Below are 20,639 nucleotides of genomic sequence, written 5' to 3'. Positions count from 1 at the left end.
GGAAGAACTTAAGAAATTGACTAGCCGAATTCAAGGCGTTGAAGGAAGTAAAGGAATTGAAGGGCTGAACTATGAAGATCTTTGCATACAACCCGATGTTGAACTGCCCGAGGGGTACAAACCTCCAAAGTTTGAAATGTTTGATGGTCTAGGGGATCCAATGGTCCATTTGAGAACTTACTGTGACAAGCTGGTTGGAGTAGGGAAAGACGAGAGAATCCGCATGAAGCTATTCATGAGGAGTTTGAAGGGAGATACTTTGTCTTGGTACATTAGCCAAGATCCGAAGAAGTGGTCGAACTAGGTAGGCATGGCGTCCGACTTCATGGACAGGTTCAGGTTCAACACAGAGAATGCGCCGGATGTGTTTTACATTCAGAACCTAAAGAGGAAGCCCACCGAAACATTTCGCGAGTATGCTACTCGTTGGAGGTCCGAAGCTGCTAAAGGTCATACCTGCCTTGGAGGAGGAACATATGAACAAATTCTTTGTTCGGGCTCAAGACCCGCAGTATTATGAATGACTAATGTTGATTGAGAGTCATAAATTTTCTGACATTATCAAGCTGGGTGAAAGGATCGAAGAGGGCATCAAAAGTGGTATGGTCACGAACTTCGAGGCCTTGCAAGCTACAAATAACGCTTTGCAGTCTGGTGGTGTGTCCAAGAAAAGGGACATGGGAGCTGTAATGGTTGCACAGAGAACCAAATATCCCATCAAATACCAAACATACCCAATACCTCCACTCACATATCAGCCTACTCCGAACTACCAAGCACCCTCACCCTCCTACCAAACTTCACCACCCACTTATCAATCACCTCCACCCACCACATATTAGCCTACTTCACCCAAATATTCCCAACCCGCTCATGTCTACCAAACCTATAATGCTCAACCATCGCACTATCAGTCCCCTCCCACACGCCAAAACTTCCTTAGACCTCGACCAAATTTCAATCGTAGACCTCCTAAACAATACACAGCCATTGATGAACCTATTGACCAGTTGTACGAAAGACTCAAAGCTGCTGGTTATGTCACCCCTATCCCTGCTGCAACTCTTGAGAACCCTTCTCAGTGGGTTAACCCAAACAAATCCTGTGCATACCACTCCAGCATGAAGGGACACACCATCGACGAATGTGGTTTTCTGAAGGACAAGATCCAGGCTTTGATTGACAACAAGGCCATTGTGGCAAAGGAACCCGCTTCGAATGTCCGCAATAATCCCCTGCCAGACCATAAGGGTGGATGCGTTCACATGATTAAAATTGAGGATGATTGGGATCCCGAGGGATCAATTGGATTGATTGCAGAAGGTGATGACCCAAAGAAGCCAGTAGTTACCCTTAATCCAATCATAGTCCAGATTCATCCATCTGGGATGCTGAGGTAAATATGTCTGTGCCACTTGAGTTTGAAGCAACGTCATATGCAAAGACATCATCGCCAATTGAGGTCGAATTCGTGTCTCCAGCAAATGCACCTACACCGCTCGAAGTTGCGGTTTTACCACCCAAGGTACATGCTCCGTTCGGAGTGAAGATAGCCACGTCGATCCTAGTGGCGATGTCGACCATGATGCCATTCCATACAAAGGCAATACCCTGGGACTATACAGTCGAGGCAATGAGGAAAGGCAAAGTTAGGTTCGAAGAGACTATTGCAGCACAGGGTATGACGAGAACTGGTAGAGTTTATACCCCTGAACATTTAGCTGAGTCAAGCAAGCAGGCCTCCAATCAGTCACCCATCATTGAGACAGGGCCGGATGATCTTTGGAGAAAGATACGGGCCAAGGAATACTCGGTCATCGACTAGTTGAACAAAACACCGACGCAAATTTCCATCCTTGCTTTGCTACAAAATTCTGAGGCATACAAGAATGCCCTGTTGAGGATACTGAGTGAAGTATACGTGCCAAGCAACATCACTGGCGGGGAAATGGCTAACATGGCGGGGCAGGTATTGGAAAGTCATAAAATTACTTTTCATGAGGATGAGCTACCACTTGAAGGGTTGGGTCACAACAAGGCACTGCACATCACCATACAATGCGAAGACTATTTTATCACCAGAATCTTGATCGATGGAGGGTCCAGTCTCAATATTTGTCCATTGGTAACACTTAAGAAATTTGGCAAGGGATTGCATGAAGGACGGAGCTATCAACGTGAAAGCCTTCGACGGTTCCCAAAGGTCCACCATTGGGGAGATTAGTCTGTGTTTGCAAATGGGGCCAACTTGGTTCGATGTTGATTTCCAAGTGATAGACATGCCAGCATCCTACAATCTGCTGTTGGGGCGGCCATGGATTCATGCTGCCGGAGCCGTAGCATCAACACTACATCAGGCAGTAAAGTTCGAGTGGAACCACCAGGAAGTGATCATTCACGGCGACGGTAACAACCCTATATACAGTCTCCAGACCATTCCATCAATCGAGGGAAGAAGAAAGCTAGGTGGAGAGACTTACAATCACATCGAATGGGTAAATGCTGTTGACAAAGACAAATAGTGGGATAACAAGATCAAGAGTATACTGAATTGGAGAGGGTACGTATCTGGCAAAGGGCTCGGCAAGAACCTCCAAGGAATCTCTAATCTCATACAACTCAAGAAATATGGCACCACTTTCGGTCTGGGATATGAGTACACCTGGGAAGAATTCAACAACTGGTCGCCACCATGGCATGGTCCTTACTATCCGTTGGAGCAGCCAATACCACATTTGGAGCAAACTTTTCAACCGGCCGATGTTATCTATTGGTCAGAAGAAGAGGAAGCACTGGCAGCGGAGAAGAATTTGTTCCTAGAAGACAATGATATAGATTGTGGTATTGTTCTCGAGGAGGATGGGGAGGAAAGCCCTTCCATACAGGCTATAAGCAGAGGGGCACACCTCAATAACTGGACCATCAGGACGACTAGAGCCCGACGAGCATCAGGGTAGCAAGGCTAAAACAAGCACCGTCTTATCTACTAAAAGATTTTTATTTCTTGCATGTTTTCGATTCCTGCAATAAGATTTCCAATGTTCAAAACGATTATGCAATTTATCGAAGTATTTTGATTTTTCTTACGAATCAACACTCATTATTATTTTTTTCTCTCATTACTTTACTTATACAACATTACTATTACTTATCTTGATGAACCGATGACTGTGACATGCAACGAGACAACGCAACAAACGGACATTGATTCAGAGGAAGACGACATACCAGAAGAGATTGTTAAAGAAGTTGAGAATTTTGAGAATAGACCTAAGTCCAACCTGGACGAGACAAAAGTTGTTAAACTGGGAGATGTAGAAAATGTCAAAGAAACACGAATCAGCGTTCACTTATCGCCACTAGAAAAGAAGGAATACACATAATTTCTAAGGGAATATGAGGACATATTCGCCTGGTCGTATAATGATATGACTGGTCTAAGTACATCTATTGTGGCTCACAAACTGCCAACCGATCCAACATGTCCGCTGGTAAAGCAAAAGCTCAGAAAGTTCAAGCTTGATATGAGTTGAAAATTAAGGAAGAAGTCACCAAGCAGGTCAAAGCTAAGGTTCTCAGGGTAGTAGAATACCTGACATGGTTAGCCAACATCGTGCCAGTACCAAAGAAGGCCGGAAAGGTCAAAGTCTGTGTCGACTACCGAGATCTCAACCGGGCCAGCCCGAAAGACGACTTCCCTTTACCGAATATACACATCCTGATCGACAACTATGCCAAGCACGAATTACAGTCATTCATAGATTGCTTCACTGGTTATCATCAAATCTAGATGGATGAAGAAGATGCTGAGAAAACGGCTTTCATTACGCCATGGGGAATGTACTATTACAAGATGATGCTATTCGACCTGAAGAATGTAGGGGCCACCTACATGAGGGCCATGACCACCATTTTCCACGATATGATACACAAGGAAATTGAGGTATATGTAGATGATGTCATCATCAAGTCCAAGAAAGCCACCGATCACATGGAAGATTTGAGGAAGTTTTTCAATAGATTGCGAAAGTACAACCTAAAACTAAATCCCGCGAAATGTGCATTTGGGGTTCCTGCCGGAAAACTACTTGGGTTTATTGTGAGTCACCGAGGAATAGAGCTAGATCCATCAAAAGTCAAAGCTATTCAAGAATTTCCACCGCCAAAGAACAAGAAGGACGTAATGAGTTTCTTAGGGAGACTTAATTACATCAGCCGGTTCATAGCACAATCCACAGTCATCTGTGAGCCAATCTTTAAGATGTTGAAGAAGGACGCCGCTACCAAATGGACTGATGACTTCCAAAAAGCTTTCGACAGAATTAAGGAATACATGTCGACACCACCAGTCTTGGTCCCGCCCGAGCTAGGTAGACCTCTATTACTCTACCTCGCAGTATTGGATGGAGCATTCGGTTGCGTTCTAGGGTAGCATGATGAAAAAGGGAGGAAGGAGCAGGCCATTTATTACCTCAGTAAGAAGTTCACCCCGTACGAGGACCGGTATTCTCTGTTGGAGCGCACCTGTTATGCTTTGACCTGGGTAGATTAGAAGCTGAGGCATTACTTCTGTGCCTATACAACATATCTCATATCAAGGATGGATCCTTTGAAGTAGATCATTCAGAAGTCCATGCCCACTGGCAAGCTAGCCAAGTGGCAAATCCTATTGAGTGAATTTGACATTGTCTACGTGACTCAGAAGGTAATCAAGGGACAAGAACTAGCAGACCACCTTGCCGAGAATCCCGTGGATGGAGAATACGAACCCCTGAAAACATATTTTCCTAATGAAGAGGTATCGTTAATAGGTGAGGACATTGCAGAATCCTATGGTGGTTGGAGATTGTTTTTCGATGGAGCAGCAAATTTCAAAGGAGTTGGCATAGGAGCAGTCCTGGTATCAAAAATTGATCAGCATTATCCGGTGTCTTCCAAACTTAGGTTCCCATGCACCAACAACATGGCCGAGTATGAAGCTTGCATCCTAGGGCTCAAAATGGCCATTGACATGAACATTCAAGAATTGCTAGTGATTAGAGATTCAGACCTACTCATACATTAGGTGCGTGGAGAATGGGCAACCCAGAACTCCAAGCTACTCTCGTATCTGCATCACGTGCAAGAATTAAGAAAGAGGTTCACGAAAACGGAATTCCAACATGTTCCTAGAGTCCAAAATGAGTTCGTTGATGCATTGGCCACCCTGTCATCCATGATACAACATCCAGACAAAAATTTCATTGATCCCATTCCAGTAAAGATCTATGATCAGCTAGCTTATTGTGCCCATGTTGAAGAAGAAACAGACGGAAAGCCTTGGTTTCATGATATCAGGGAATATTTGGCAAAAGGAGAGTACCCAGAGCTTGCAAATCCTACTCAGAAACGCACGCTTTGGAGATTGTCCAACAACTTCTTTCACAGTGGAGGAATCTTGTATAGGAGGACTCCTGATTTGGGATTACTAAGGTGTGTCAACGCAAAGGAAGCATCCAAACTACTAGAGGAAATTCACGTTGGGACTTGCGGTCCATATATGAACGGTTTTGTCTTAGCAAAGAAGATACTCTGGGCTGGTTACTTTTGGATGACTGTGAAAACAGACTGCATCCAGTATGTCCGAAAATGCCAACACTGCCAGATACATGCAGACATGATGAAGGTGCCTCCAAATGAGCTTAATGCAACATGCTCACCATGGCCGTTCGCCGCCTGGGGAATGGATGTTATTGCCCCAATCAAGCCTGCCGCCTCCAATGGGCACATGTTTATCCTAGTAGCAATCGACTATTTCACCAAATGGGTCGAAGAAGTGACAAGAAAGTCGTGGTAAACTTTGTCCGCGAAAGCATCGTTTGTCGATTCGGGATTCCAGAATCAATTACTACTGATAATGGCTCCAACCTCAATAGTGACTTGATGAAAGCCATGTGCGAAACTTTCAAGATCAGACACAAGAATTCCACAACCTATAGGCCTCAAATGAATGAAGTTATAGAGGCCACCAACAAGAATATCAAGAAGATATTGAGGAAAATGATAGAGAGGCATAAACAGTGGAACGAGAAGTTATCATTTGCTTTATTGGGGTATCGCACCACAGTCCATAGATCAACTGGAGCAACCCCCTATATGCTGGTTTATGGTATAGAGGCTGTCATTCCCGCTGAGGTACAAATTCCTTCCCTAAGGATCATACAGGAAGCTGAGCTCGACGACGTAGAATGGGTGAAAAGTCGTTATGAGCAACTAGCCCTTATAGATGGAAAGAGAATGAATGCAGTTTGCATGGTCAGCTTTATCAGAATAGAATGTCTAGAGCCTTCAACAAAAGAGTCAAGCCGAGACAGTTCACACTGGGACAATTGGTATTAAAGAAAATTTTCCTGCATCAACATGAAGCCAAAGGGAAGTTCTCTCCCAACTGGAAGGGTCCATACATGGTTCACCGGGTTCTGACAGGAGGAGCCCTCATACTTGCAGAAATGGATGGAGAAGTCTGGCCAAAACCAATTAATTCAGATGCAGTCAAGCGTTACTACGTGTAATTTTCATGCTTTCCGTATATGATGTATTTGAACTACGCCTGACCTGATTCCCTTTGAAGAGGGGATACGTAGGCAGCCCTATGGGTTCGGTCACAATTCAAAAAAAAATTCATTCCCCTCGCAATTGGAAATTGGGGCAGAATTTTCAGGAGGACCCTCAAAATTCTGAAGTAATTTCAGTCGGTCGTCGCAAACAATAGTCAGAAACCTCAACCCGTTAAACTGGGCAGAATTTTGAGGAAGACTGTCAAAATTCCGTAGCAAGAGAGGTTGCAATGTACTGAACCACGTCATAGTCGTCGCTTCATCTAAAAGTTATTCGTAATTACATACGTCATATTTTATGAAATCATGCATGTTTATTACTAAAATTGCTTTATTTAGCAATGCTACCCCGATGATACATATAGTATCACCAGAACAAAACCGAACAAGTCAACGAGCTAGCGGGGATACGAACTAACCTTCCCCCCTACAAAACTCACGATTTTTTTTGGATGCAGGCACTTGGATTATGAAAGCATCAGACATATTATACATTCACGAAACAAACATTGTTCAGGAATACAACTCTCAAAACTGTCGCACTTACCAACATTTTCTATCCACGCACACCAGTGACATTTAGTGTGTCACAATGTCCCCAGCAGTCACAAGACCGCAATTTGCTATCAGCTAAGAAAACTCTATTACCATTTACCCTTTTTTCTTGCATAAGGCTACCATTCTGCCTTCCGAGACTAAACGCTGTCTCTATCTGCATTTTCTGCATCGTATAAGGCTACCATTCTGCCTTCCGAGACTAAACGTTGTCTCCATCTGCATTTTTGCATTGTATAAGGCTACCATTCTTCCTTCCAAGGTTAAGCTTTACCTCCCCCTACATTTGCATGGCTGAAAGATCGCCACCCCTACATTTGTATGGCTGAAAGATCGCCATCCCTACATTTGCATGACTAAAAGATCTCCACCCCTACATTTGCATGGCTGAAAGATCGTCACCCCTACATTTTCATGGCTGAAAGATCGCCACCCCTACATTTTCATGGTTGGAAGATCACCACCTTATCTACATTTGCATGGCTGAAAGATCGCCATTTTATCTACATTTGCATGGCTGGAAGATTGCCAACTACTACATTGCATGGCTGAAAGATCGCCAAATACTGCATTTCATGGGCTGAAAGATCGCCACCTACTACTTCTCATGGGCTGAAAGATCACCAAATTATCCAAAAGCATCATCGTTCCGAGGCACCATTTTTATAGCCTAGAACACCATGTCATGGCTTGAGGACCCCCCTTTTAATCTTTTGCATATCATAATTCAAAGGCATCATGGTTCGGAGGCATTATCCTCACAGCCAGAGAGCATCATTTCATGGACTGTGAATCCTTTATTGCATGTTTCATGGCCCAGGACATCATGATCTAAAAGACGTCATCCTAACTGTCCAAAGATAACATTCATGGTCCGACGGGAACTTGCATCATGTTTAAATTCATGCACAGTACACGCATGTATTATTTCTAATTGCAAGTACACCGGAAAGCAACGGCCGTCTCGGCAGGAGCTATACCGCTCCAGTTCCCGCAGCTATGTCAAACCTTAACCACCCCATCTTGGGTATTGCGTTCGTTCTTGAAGAGTCTCCATCGACTTACTCCACCAACGAATCCTGAACTATATATGGCCTGATTCCTGTAAAACTAGGGATATGTAGGTAGCTCAGAAGCTAGGGTGCGGCCTAAACCTCTTCGAACCATTCCGCTCGGTCAAAATTGGCCATCATATCTTTACCCGACAACTCTTTCATCCTACCCGGGTAAAGAGGGGCAACTGTTGATACCCAATTTTTTCCTATATATTTTTCAATACACAAAATACTTTCAAAATAACATATGTATGTATATAAAAGTATGTCCAGATGTTTTTATTATTTTTCCTTAATTTGTAAAGATTTTGAAACCAATTATTCCCCTATTTTATTCATAAAAAACTCAGTAATAATTCCCAAAATTATCATTTTTAGTGATTCATTTATATGATTCTCATATTTATACTAAAATATGTCTAAGACAATTTTTGTATATTTTTACAAATTCATATAGTGTTTTTAAAGCTAAATTGCATATAATTGCAACATTAGCCCCTTTTAAGATTTAATTGCGTTTATATTTATAAAATTTAAGTCCAGTATTTTTAAATTGATAATTATATGCCATGAATAATATTAGCACTTTTTATTTATTTCTAGAATTTAATTTACTATTTTTTATAAAATAAAGAAAAAATGACTATTTAAATTCAAGCCAGATTTCATTTCAATTGTAGCCCAAATTCTACCCCAATTCAAACCCAATTACCCCGGCCCAATTCCCACTCATACCTGACCCTGACCCAATTAAAGCTGACCCATACTCGGATCCCCATCTAACCCCTTAAATCTCAGTCGTTGATCATTTAGATCAACGGCCACCGGTTGCCCTTTCCTAATTAAACCCAAAAGACCCCCTTAACCCATTTCATTTGTTACCATACGCTGCCTCTGAAATCCTTCCTCTCCCAAATCCTCTCTACAACACCCTCAAACTCTAGCTGCCGCCACCCTAATCCATGGCCTTCCGAGGTCATCGGAGACCTGTACCAGCCTTCCATGGCTTCTACGTGTTTGTTCTTATGGTTTCAAGGCCAGACTATGAAGAACTCTGGTCCAGTCTTTGTTCGATTTTAGTTCATGGCCTTTCTCCGGTAATCATTGACCCTTTCTCCGGCCAACCATGGCCGTTCGCGTCAGACCTTTGACTCTCCTGGTTAGATCGGTAACTTTCAAGGCCTTTCTCGTTGCTTTTGGGTTCTTCTGAAACCTTAATTTCTAAGACCTTTCGATTTCTTTCAAATCTACTTTATATCTATGCTTGCTTTGAACTTTTAGGCATCTTCTCGAAGTTTCTTCAATTTTGCTTTCAAAAAAACGACTCTCTGTCTTTTCCGATTAGGGTTTTTCCTGTTAAATTATTTCAAAATCTCTTCTCTAACTTTTAATACGTTTAAGATGTGTGCTTGTTTGTTTAAATTCTTGCTTGACTCGTCTGTTTACCTTCTTTCGAACTCGTTGTTGTTGAAAACCCTAATTTCTTTTGGCTCTCAGTCAAGTTCTAAAAGTTGTTTGTCAGGTACGTGTTTGTTTAGTTAAGTTTTGTTTGATTTGTTTGTTTATCATCTTTTAAGCTCTACTATTGTTGAAAAACCCTATGTCTTTGGGTCTGAAATTGTTCGTTTAAATAGTTGACTCGATTTGAAGTTCCTTGTTTCAGAATCTCTTTCCTTCATGTGATTCCTCTGACTCTGGGTTTCTACTATCTTTAAAACTCGACTATGCTTGAAACCCTAACTTTTCAAATGGTTTCTCATCTGTTACTGTGAGACCTTTGCATGCTTCTGATACTCTTTTTTTTCTTCCCTATTGATTCAACTTGACTTGACCTATTTGACTAGCATGCTTCGAATGTTTGCTATCTACTGAACTTTGTGCTACTATTGCATGATGTTTCTTTTGCCAATAGGTTTGGCCTCGCATGTCTAGTGTTTTGTGTACTCTATTTATATGCTGAGGTTCCTTCTTTGATTGATCTTCAATTTTGTGACTGATTTCAAAACCTTTCTTTTATGAATTCTAATTTCACTCGCCTGTCAAGGTTAATTGATTCCTTTCCTTATTTTACTTTGCTGAACCCTTTTCCAAAATAAGTATATTTCTGTACTTAGACTGGATTACTTACTCGATGGTTTTACTACTCCTTTTATGGCAACAATCATTCTGCTTATAAACTAATTTTTCTTTCCTTATTTTGAGCTTGTCACTGCCCGTTAAACAAGTGATCTCTTAATTAAAGGGGATCCACTTGGTTAATTGACTCTGATTGTGATTATTTCTATATTTGTATTGAAACTTCACTTATTACCTTACTTCTCACATGTTTTCAAAAGCTATAAGTACCCTGCACCTTCTCTTCTTTCTAACACACGAACACAAGAGGGACACTTTTAGTTCTGAACTCACACTTACACTAAAAACACTCTCTCTTGCTTTACTACTTGTACTGTGGTCTGTTTAGCTGGCTGAAAGCTAAAGCTATATCTCGAAGTCCTGCTACCTTTCTTTACTGCATTTTTGCTTCTTGGACTGGTATGTTCTAGTTAAGTTTTTAGCATCAACAACAACATGCTCACTTAATATTCTTGCATTCTTGTCTGCCTATTGCTTGTATCTAATTCAGTACCTTATTTAGCATGTTGTAATTTCTTTTCTCCTGTTCTGAATCAATGTATTATGAATCCTAAATCCCTACACCAATATGTTTGATACTTTTGGTTTGTTTGGGGCATGACAGCATCGAATATTGCTGAACATGACTCAAACTTGGTCCTCCTAGGATCATAACGTCCATGTTACCTTTATATGTTGTGTGTGCTGGTTGATTTTACAAGCATGATAGCACTCCCTATTGTTGTGCATGCCCAGAATTAACTTATGCCTAAGTATATTGGCTCCTTGAAATGGATTCCCAAACCCCTGCCCCCTTTGATGTAAAATTATCAACTTGTTTGAAGTGTTAATGGCCGTTTCCCAGCACCTCTTTCCCTCTTCTTTACTTTCTTAGTTCTCAAAGCTTTGTTTCTGCACTTGCACTCTCCTCTTATACTTAAGTTTTTCCCCCCTCATGTGAGCCTTGCCTTGGGACCCATGAGCTCCCTCTGAACTTGGGCACATGAGGGCTGGCGTTTCCATACTGCACTTGTCCCTATTCTGGTCATGAAACTTTGGTGTGAGCACTGCCCGGGGTCCTATTGAGGCCCTTAGGGAACTCTGACACACTCAAGTCCGAGAAAGGCTTTGGATCAGGGTCTTTGAGTTAGTTTATCTCATAACTCAGATAGGAAGTCAAGAATCAGGCTTCCTCTGGTTGTAATTCTTTTCTTTGTATTTTCCTGATGTATTTAGTATTTAGTATTCTTTATTTGTAATAAGTTGTAATAAATATTTGGGGCTAGCTAGTGAAAAGGGTTGGGTATTTTATGTATGTCAAGGGTAGAAACCATGCCTATAGGACTATTTTAAATTTCTGCATATTCAAACTGCATTTAGAAACCATGTCTATAGAACTTCTTGTTCAACTCCACATCTTGATAACCTGCCTATAGGGATCATCTAAAATCCTGCGCATTTGTCACTGTTTAGATACCATGTTTTAGGGCCTAAGTGGTTATAATCCAGTAACGCGTTAAAATCAGTAACATATAGAAATCATGACTATAGGGGTTCATAAGTAAAATCCTGTTCGTTTCTACTCACATGCAATGTTAGGTATCATGTCTATAAGGATCTAAAATCAGTAACGCATAGAAATCATGCCTATGGTTATTCTTAAATAATTCTGATTCGCTTCATTCACATTCGATGTTAGATATCATGTTCATAAGATTAAAATCTGTAATAGTAGATATTATCACCTTTAGAATCTGTAATCAGACTAATTTAATTTTTATACATTCTGCATCTCTTTTAATAATCTAATTCCCTTACTTAACAAGGTTTAGCAAGAATTCCTATAGGATCTCAAACACTTCGTTATTACTGTCTCATCACCTTCTGAACTCGGTAGATATCATGTCTATAGGACCCCGTCTAAACACTTAGGCAAGCCTTCGAATAATAACTGTAAACTGTATCTACTTCTGTTAATCGCTACAACCAACAGACAGGCCTGATTCAGACTTCTTTTTTGAGTTATGTAATAAACTAATCTGCCTCAATAATTAACTTCCTTCGTCTTTATGTTCTTTAATCAGACCCAAAAAAGTATGTGCAAGTCATGCTAGTTATGTGCTTTTGTTTGAGGAGGTATACTTGAGCCTTATGTGTTATGTGCTTCCCCTTTAACGTGCAGTCTTCTATATGTTTTGTATGCCATTTTAGATTTTTACCTTTGAAACCTCAAGTCAGCCTAATATCCCTCCCTTTTAGGATTAGTAGTCTTAAGTGCCTTCGGGATTGATAGGAATGGTACGGGTAATAGCATGCAATAAGTAATTGAGGTTAATCCGTCTCTTTAATACCTTAACGGGGTGGGAAGAGTAGATATGGATATGATGACCACGCAATTATGTCATGTGTAGCCCCTCATTAAGGAGTGATTACCGGACATTGTGTGGGGTGATCCATATTAAATATGAACCTAGGACCTATTTCCTTTATTTGCAAATTGTTCCTTTTTTAAAACGCTTCTTTCAAATGTTCTTTCTTTTATGTGTTTAAATCCCCTAATATTTGAGCCCATACCTGTCTATTCGCTAAATTCACAATAACTGTCTGGCCGGAAACCACACTAGTGGATCTTGAGGGGTGCCTAACATCTTCCCCTTGGGATAATTTCAAGCCCTTACCAAATCTCTGGTTATTCAAACAAACTTAGAGTTGAATCTCTATTGGTGTCCTAATGCACCTTAATCATTAGGTGTCGACTCTTCAAATGCAAACCCAGTTCCCAAAAGGAACGAGTTATCTCTCCAAATATCATAAACCCGATTTCGCGAGAAAAAGGGGGTGCGACAGACCCCATCTGGCGTATCTTGGCTTCTCCGAGTAGGTGACCTTCCGGGGGATGCCCCCCAGTATTCGAGGTTGATTGCAAAAGAATCCTTGAATACTTGTTAAGTCTTTCTTGGGTAGCATATGGATATTTCCTCGTTAAAAACCTTGCCGATAAAACCCTTTTCGGGATAAAAACTAGGTCGAAGGAAAAAAGTGCAACGTGCGCTTTAAAACCTTAAGGTCTTCGAGCTGTATTAGTGCTTTGACTATCTCAGTAGGATACCTGCATAAAGGTTAGTATGAGGTGTAAATTAAAAGGGAGATGGTTATACCTTAGTGACGATGGCGCTTTGAGCTCGGTAGGCCTTTAGTATTTGCTCGAAGGACGCGATACGGCCCTTTGTTTGTTCATTCGGATACAGCTGAAAATATGCCTTGTGGTTGCTATTTCACTGTTTGTTTATCCTTCAGCCCCTTTGACGGTGGAGATATTGGTGTTTTGGGTCGTGCCGGCCACATTGACTGGTATGGCGGTTTCCCCTTTCATTGCTTTTTCACCGTGTTGAGTTCGTTGAGGACTTCAAAAGGCAAGCATAATTTGGTCAAGCAGTCTGAGCTGCTCTGTTAACTTCGATCTGATAATATTGGCCGAGCTACTTGGATCCACAAATACATGTTTAATTTGAAATGTGTTCACAAGAAAAGAAGTTACCAGTGTGCCATTATGGGGCCGAGATAGAGCCCCAAGTTCGCTTTTCCCTATCGAGGGATGTTTTTATTCTCCTGGTCGTGGATTCTTGTAAGACGCCGACACCTCAAAAGATCATATGGATGACATGTTGTGGCTCATCTGCTTCACTTTTTTGGTCGCCTCTTTTTCGCGAAACTGATTTTTGGCTCGGTCGTTGAGGAATTCCCCGAGGTGACCTTTGTTGAGTATCGGGCCACTTCTTCCCGGAGTTGTCAACAATCTTCGGTCATGTGCCCGTGCATGTTGTTAAATTCACATACTAAATTATGGTTCCTTTGTGAAGGGTCTGATTGTACAGGCCTTGGGCACCTGGTGTCTCATATTTTACTAATGGCGAGCATGATGTCTGATACGTCGATGTTGAAGTTGTATTTCGACAAGTGAGGTGCCTCCGTCAGCCCTGTGTACCTATCGAACCCAGCTCTGCTGACAAGTCCCCGAGGATTCTGGCCTCGGTCCATCCTTCGATCATTGCGGGGTATGTTGCCCTCGGGGCGTTTCTTCTATCTTCAGTGTATGGTGGGTATCTTTTCTTGTTTGGCTTTGCCTCTTTTCCCAGAAGCCTGCTAGGATATACTGAGCCCGATGGAGCTCCTAGTTGGTCGTCTTCGACCCTGATCTTTGACCGGTATCAGTTGTGGATGTCCGACTAGGTCACGGAGGGATACTTGACTAGGTTCTACTTCAGTTGCTTCGAAGCTACCGAGCTTTGCTCGTTCAATCCTTGAGTGAAGGCATGCACCGCCCAGTCGTCGGAGACCGGTGGTAGTTCCATTCGTTCCATTTGAAAGCGAGATGCGAACTCTCGCAGCATCTCGTTCTCCCTTTGCTTGATTTTGAAGATGTCAGATTTCCTTGTGGCCACCTTGATGGCCCCGACATGTTCCTTTGTGAAAGAATCTTCCAGCATGGCAAATGAATCTATAGACTTAGGAGCTAGGTTTTGATACCACATCATGACCCCTTTCGAGAGTATTTCCCTGAATTTTTTAGCATGACGGATTCGATCTCATCGTCCCTCAGTCGTTGCCTTTCACCGCACAGGTGTAAGCAGTGATGTGCTCATTGGGGTCCGAGGTTCTGTTATAGTTTGGAAGGTCAGGCATTCTGAACTTCGTTGGAATGGGTTTTGGAGCAGCTTCATATGAGAATGCCTTTTGTACAAACTTCTTCGAATCTACACCCTTCAACACCGAGGGTGCGTCCGAGATTTGGTCGACCCTAGAGTTGTAGGTCTTTACCTTCTTATCGTTGGCTTCTATCTTCTTCTTGCCCGACTTGATCCTCTTTGTGAGGTCCTCGAGCATCTTTACAATGGTGGGGTCGGTTGCCGACCCGTTGTTGCTTGATCTCTCTGGTATCTGCTCGGATGGGGGGTCATCCCTGGTGCTGCCGTGCTGGGAGTCTTCTGGTGACTTTGCAGCTGAGCAATCGCCAGTTGTTGTGCCTGTAACATTTCAAAAATAACGTGAAGGCTAACCTCTCGTTCTTCCCTAGTCGGGGTTCTTTCGACTTCTTGTTGCTTTGCTTGGTGTACGCTCTTGTTGGTGTGGGAGCTTATATCGACGTGTTGGGCATCGTGTGAGATCGCGTCCACAGAAATTGTTTCTGGTGCATTCTCAGGGTTTCGTGGTGGTATACCAACACTTGGAACATCCACACCATTCTCTCAATGGTTCTCAAGATTGTTATTTTCACCTTCATTTACTGAGTTAGACATTTTGACCTGAAATTGAAGATCTTGGACAAGCAAAAACGTGAAAGATAACTTACGTTATGTAGCAAAACCAGCAAGAAAATAATCACTATTATTTTTAGCCTTACGGTGGGCGCCAAACTGTTTACCGTGAAAATGGAAATAATAATTAAATTTGATTATGAGGATCTAAAAATACGTGATCTATTTTTATGCTAGTTGTTTAAGCAGTGGATACTAAGTAAAAGATTAGAAGGCAAGATTATAGCTTAAAACAAGGTAATAGTCAAACCGGACGGCTAGAGATCGGGGCCTCGAACTACTGTATACGAGGCCTCGAGGTCGAGTCTAGAGGCCGACTTAGGGCAATCGAGGGAGGACTAATACTTTATGAGAGCTATGGAGATGGCTTTTTATGATCAATGATAGACAATAGAATAAAATAAATATAAGCAATAAATGAAGTAATGAGATCAAGAGAATATGTTAGAGAGTAGAGAGAATGTTCTTGTGTATTTAGTATTGAGCAACAGATATTTCCCAAATATAGACCTGGAACTTCGTGAGAAAGAACCACCTACTCCCACAGAATCAAGTACGCCAGAAGCTAAGATTATTGCTTAAGTTTAATGTTCATAAAGTCCATATAATTCAAAGCATAGGGATTCTATTCCTACTTGCAATAAGATCAAAGCTTACATGCAGGTTATTGATGGTTAATTTGTAAGCTCTGATAATGAGTTGTCTAGCACCCTTATGAAGATGCTCTCAAACATGACTTTGAGCAAAAGTCATACGGTGTGTGAGCTCATTATGGAGATGAGAGTTATTGTTGTTAAACTCAAGTCCCTTGAGGTTTATATGAATGTGTTATATAAACTTCTAAGAGACATAATTTTAGCAACAATATCTTTAATCTTTATAAAGTGCTCAAGTAGCGTATGACTTATGTCGAAAGTCATACTTGAGAGCTCTTAATGAGGGTGTTGGCCAACGGCTTATTAATTAGAGCTTACGAATTGATAATCAATTATATGCATGTCAGCTTTGACCTTATCGACCGTCGATGCTTTTGGCTTATGTGGGCTTCATTAAACTTAAGCAAGTGGATCTCTACCATCGCTCAAAATAAGCCTGAATCTCTGACATACTTCATTCCACTGGAGTAGTTGGTTTTTTCACATGGAGTTCCCTAAAGAAAGAATGACTTTCTCCTTCCATTCAACATTATTGTCAGAGGTAGGAATTCAAACATTCTCATTAAAAATAGCAGTGGGTAAAGATGTGAAAATTGTAAAACAAAGATATAAAAACTATCAAAGAGAATCGCGTAAATACTAGTTCTAAGTAAAATCTAGACATTCCTATTAGCAGAGGTTGCAATCCTTACACAGAATCTACTTAATTTTATAAAATTAGAAAATCAAAATAAAACTCGAAAAACAATTTGTACATGTTTTCATAAGATAATTTTCAAACTAGAAGGTTTACTATTTTATTTTAATTAATCTCATCACAATAATGACCTCCATATGGGTCTGTTTACTACCTTAATGATATAATTGGACTTTATAAATATCATTACTATTTAATCACTTAACCTTATATGATTAAATAACTTATTTTCTTTTATGTCAAACATTCAAGATGCCATGACTACTCCCAAATACATGATAAAAAGAAAATCGAATATGACATCTCGTAAATAATAGTCTATGTTAGGATCGGAAACTCGGGTAATGCAAAATTTAGCCAAACAACGTTATAATGAAAATAACAAAGACAATGTAAGTTGATAACAACGGCAATTAAAGTATATAAAGAAGACACCAACTTATCTTGGTTCGATCAGTGTGACCTACGTCTACTAGCGGAGAAGAGCAATTTTACTATAGCAATAAGAGTACAAACGAGCGTACAAAATTAGAGTAAATACTCTAATTTATCCCAAATATCCCCAAGAGAATAACCTCACAAGATCACTCCAAAGAAAGGGGCTCACATAAGTGTTTCCCAACACTCACTCAACTCTCTTACAAAAAACTCTCAATAAAAGAGAAGAGGAAGAAACAAGAAATAAAGACTCAAGTCTTGTTGGTATATGTAAAATGAACTAATGGCCTTTCCTTTTATAGGCAAAAAAGCCTTGGCCTCCAAGCTGTAAAAGAAAAGATATAACTTGTGCAAATTATATCCACCACACAATGCAATATTTTTAGATCCCAAAGAATATTGTCAACAAAGTCTACTTTGTAAATAGGTTTATGCTTATGTGAGATGGACTCCACTAGCCAAAATATTGGTCATATTACAAATCTTCACCTTGGCCTAATTTTGGCTGCTATAGTAAATTTGATCCACCCTCTCCGCAAAAGCCCATATGGCCTAAATTATTCTTCATAACTTGCCAACTGGAAGAGGCTTTGTGAACATGTCCGCAGGATTGTCTCTCAGTGTTGATCTTCTGAATAGAGACTTTTCCATCAGCAATGGTTTCCCGAATAAAATGATACTTGATGTCAATATGCTTCATCCTCTCATGATACATTTGGTCTTTAGTCAAGTGAATGGCATTTTGACTATCACAAAAAATAGTAATACCACCTTGGTGTAAACTGAGTTTAGCAAAATAGACCCTTCATTGATAGCCTCGATCACTGTCATATATTCTGCTTCAATAGTAGATAAAGCTACAATATGTTATAATGTAGCTTTCCAGTTGAAAGAAAAACCACCAATGCAAAATACATAGCTTGTTAGTGATCTCTTTTTGTTAAGATCACCTGCATAATCTGAGTCTACTAAACCAACCAAAGAGTTAGCATTTCTCCCAAGTTCTATGTATTTGAAGTACCTTGCAAGTATTTGAGAATCCATTTCTCAGTCTGCCAATGTGTTTTACCAGGGCAAGCCATATATCGGCTCACTACACTTACTACCTGGGAAATATCTGGATGTCTGCACACCACTGCATGCATAATAATGTCGACTGCACTAGAATAAGGTACATGTTCCATATACCTCTCTTCTTTCTGTGACTGCGGTGACTGAGTAGTTGATAACTTAAAATGAGCAGCAAGAGGGGTACTAACTGGTTTAGCATCTTTCATACCAAACCTCTTCAAAACTTTCTCCAATTACTTCTTCTAGGTCAGGAATAGCCTGTTGGCTCCTCGGTCTCTTTTGATCTCCATGCCAAGGATTTTCTTCGCTGCTCTCAAATCTTTCATGTCAAATTCACTTTTAAGCTGACTTTTCAAATTGTGAATTTCTGTCAAATCCTTAGCAGCAATGAGCATGTCATCAATATATAATAATAGGTACACAAATGAACCACCATTTAACTTCCGAAAGTAAACACAACTATCATACATGCTCCTCGAATAACCATGACCCAACATAAAGAAATCAAACCTTTTGTACCATTGTGTTGGAGACTGCTTTAATCCGTATAAGGATTTCTTCAACAAGCAAACATGATCTTCTTTTCCTTCAATTTCAAATCATTTGGGTTGATACATGTATATTTGTTCCTCAAGTTCGCCATGTAAGAAAGTTGTCTTAACATCAAGCTATTCTAATTTCAAATCATACATGGCAACTAAGGCAAGCAAGATATGGATAGAGCTATGTTTAACAACATGTGAGAAAATATCATTAAAATCAACTCTTTGTACCTGACTATAGCCCTTTACAACTAATCGTACCTTATACCTCGCATCTTCAACCCCTGTAATGCCATCATTTTTCTTAAATACCCATTTGCAACCAAATTAGAGTAAATACTCTAATTTATTCCAAATACCCCCGAGAGAATAACCTCACAAGATCACTCCAAAGAAAGGGGATCACACAAGTGTTTCCCAACACTCAACTCTCTTACAAACAACTTTCAATAAAGGAGGAGAGGAAAAAACAATAAATGAAGACTGTTCATGACTTAGAGTTGGCAGTTATTGTTCATGCGCTAAATATTTGGAGGCACTATCTTTACCGCGTGTCGTTCTAGGTATTCATGGATCATTAGAGTCTATAGTATTTATTCAAACAAAAGGATATCAATTTGATGTTGAGGAGGTGGTTGGAGCTGTTTAAAGACTATGATATCACTATTTTGTATCATCTCGGGAAGGCCAATATGGTGGCTGATGCCTTGAGTAGAATGGCAGTGAGCATGGGCAGCCTTGCGTACATTCTAGTTGGTGAGAGACCGCTTGCATCAGATGTTCAGGATTTGGCTAATCAGTTCGTGAGGTTAGATATTTCAGAGCCCAGTCGTGTTCTAGCTTGCACAGTCGCTCGATCTTCCATGTATGAGCACATGAGAGAGCATCAGTATGATGATACTCATTTTCCTATCCTTAAGGACACAGTGTGGCATGGTGGTGCCAAGCAGGTTACTATTAGAGATGATAGGGTTTTGACGATGTAGGGTCGTGTTTCAATGCCCAATGTGGTTGGGATTCGTGAGTTGATTCTTGAGGAGGACCATAATTTCTGGTATTCTATTCATCCATGCGACGTCAAGATGTATCAGGACTTGCACCAGCATATTGGTGGAGAAGGATGAAGAATGATATAGTTTCATATATTGCTCGGTGTCTAAATTATCAGCAAGTAAAGTATGAGCATCAGAGGCCTGGTGGTTTGCTTCAGAAGCTAGAGATTCCTAAGTGGAAGTGGCAGCATATCACTATGGTTTTTGTTGTTAGACTCCCACAGACTCAGAAGAAGTTTGACGCAGTGTGGGTCATTGCGGACAAGTTGACCAAGTCGTCACATTTCATTCTAGCGGCTGTTACATATTCCTCAGAGCGGTTAGCTGAGAACTACATCTGCAAGATCATCCATCTCCACGGTGTGCCGTGTCTATTATTTCTGATCGAGGTACGCAGTTCACCTTGCACTTCTGGAGGGCAGTACAACGTGAGTTGGGCACGCAGGCTGAGTTGAGCACAACATTTCATCCCTAGATGGATGGACAGCCGAGCGCACTATTCAGATATTGGAGGATATGTTTCGCGCTTGCGTTATGGATTTCGAGG

The sequence above is a fragment of the Nicotiana tabacum genome, chromosome 11 (genome assembly GCF_000715075.1).
Source record: "Nicotiana tabacum cultivar K326 chromosome 11, ASM71507v2, whole genome shotgun sequence".
Classification (NCBI taxonomy): Eukaryota; Viridiplantae; Streptophyta; class Magnoliopsida; order Solanales; family Solanaceae; genus Nicotiana; species Nicotiana tabacum.
The sequence above is the reverse complement of the archived record's forward strand: the minus strand, read 5'-3'. Positions refer to the sequence as shown.